At 52.1% G+C, this 1515-nt stretch overlaps 1 pseudogene; it reads right to left on the bottom strand.

Moving 5' to 3' along the window:
* Window positions 1-1072: 1072 nt before the first annotated feature.
* On the bottom strand, window positions 1073-1190 carry LOC126482452 (5S ribosomal RNA; annotated as a pseudogene).
* Between the last annotated feature and the right edge of the window lie 325 nt (window positions 1191-1515).

Below are 1515 nucleotides of genomic sequence, written 5' to 3'. Positions count from 1 at the left end.
GTAGCAGCAGTAACCGATGTAGCAACTGCGCCAGACACTTGTTGTCTTATATAGGCGTTGCCGACCGCATCTCTGTATTTAAATACGCATGCGTATTCCAGTTTCTTTGGCGCTTCAGTGTGTGTGTTCTTAGGACGAGAGAGAGTAAGTCGAGAGAGAATGGTGCGCATATGGTGGCGCTGTCCGCCCCTTAAATAGGACATCGAGTATCTGATATTGGAACAGAGTACTGTCCGCCATCGGATCCACTGCTGCTTACTGCACGTCCTCTGCGGCCCAAATTTGAATTGTAGTAGTCTGAAGCTACATTACCTGACCAAAAATGTGAAGATCTAGAAGGGGAGGGGGAAACGAAATGCAGCTTCACACATTGAGACAGAATGTGATGTGATCTCAGTCATTACAAGATCGAGTCAAATTTACAGAGAACTTAGCAGTACGAGGTCACTTAGCAGTATGCTGTTACACACACTCTGGTCTGGATGCATGCACTGATTCCGTTGGGAATTGTCGTAGGACAGGTGTTTCCCCTCTTGAGACAAGCTGGCACATCTCTGTTATAACTGTTCCTTGACAGCCCAGATATTGGCACTAAGGAGGTGTTGACATCCGAGCCGTCCCACACATGTTGTATAGGAGGCAGGTCTGTGGAGCCTGCTGACTGCTGGAATACCTCAGAGCAGTTCATAGAGACACGCATCATGTGTGGATGAGCACTGTCCTGTTGAAAAATGGCACCACGAAACTGTCACATAGCACTGTTGTGCTGTGAGAGTTTCCTCAGCCACTCACTACCAGCCCCGACCTGACCCATTCCTGTTGGCTCCCCACACCACGACACCAAGAGTAACACTGCCGAGTCCCACCCAAAGCACTCCGTCATCAGCCCACAAGTGGCCCATCGGGACCATCCGACCGCCGTGTCATCCTCAATGACGAAGCGGATAGGAGGGGCGTGTGGTCAGCACACCGCTCTCCCGGTACTTACGATGGTTTTCTTTGACCGGAGCCGCTACTATTCGGTCGAGTAGCTCCTCAATTGGCATCACGAGGCTGAGTGCAGCCCTAAAAATGGCAACACCGCATGGTGGCCCGGATGGTCACCCATCCAAGTGCCGGCCACGCCCGACAGCGCTTAACTGCGGTGATCTGACGCGAACCGGTGTACCCACTGCGGCAAGGCTGTTGCCCGTGTCCCTCCCAAACATTGGAATAATGGGGTTTCTCCCCAAGTCGTCGCCGTACTTGCTGCCGATGGTCATCCCGGGTACTGCAGAACCGCGATTCACCGCTGAACACATTGCGAAGTCATTCGTCAGCAGTCCATGCTTCCCAATCACGACACCACTTCAAACGCAGATGTTTGTGTTGTGGTGTTAACACAGCCTACACATGGGATCGTAATTCACTAGTCTGGCTGCAGCTACACTCCGACCAATGGCTTGAGTGGAAGGCGCAGTTGTGAAAGGCTTACGACGTGCTTGCAGCACAATACGACGATCCTCCACTGTAGTG

The sequence above is a fragment of the Schistocerca serialis genome, chromosome 5 (assembly GCF_023864345.2).
Source record: "Schistocerca serialis cubense isolate TAMUIC-IGC-003099 chromosome 5, iqSchSeri2.2, whole genome shotgun sequence".
In the NCBI taxonomy this organism is placed as follows: Eukaryota; Metazoa; Arthropoda; class Insecta; order Orthoptera; family Acrididae; genus Schistocerca; species Schistocerca serialis.
This window is presented reverse-complemented; position numbering and strand designations above follow the sequence as displayed.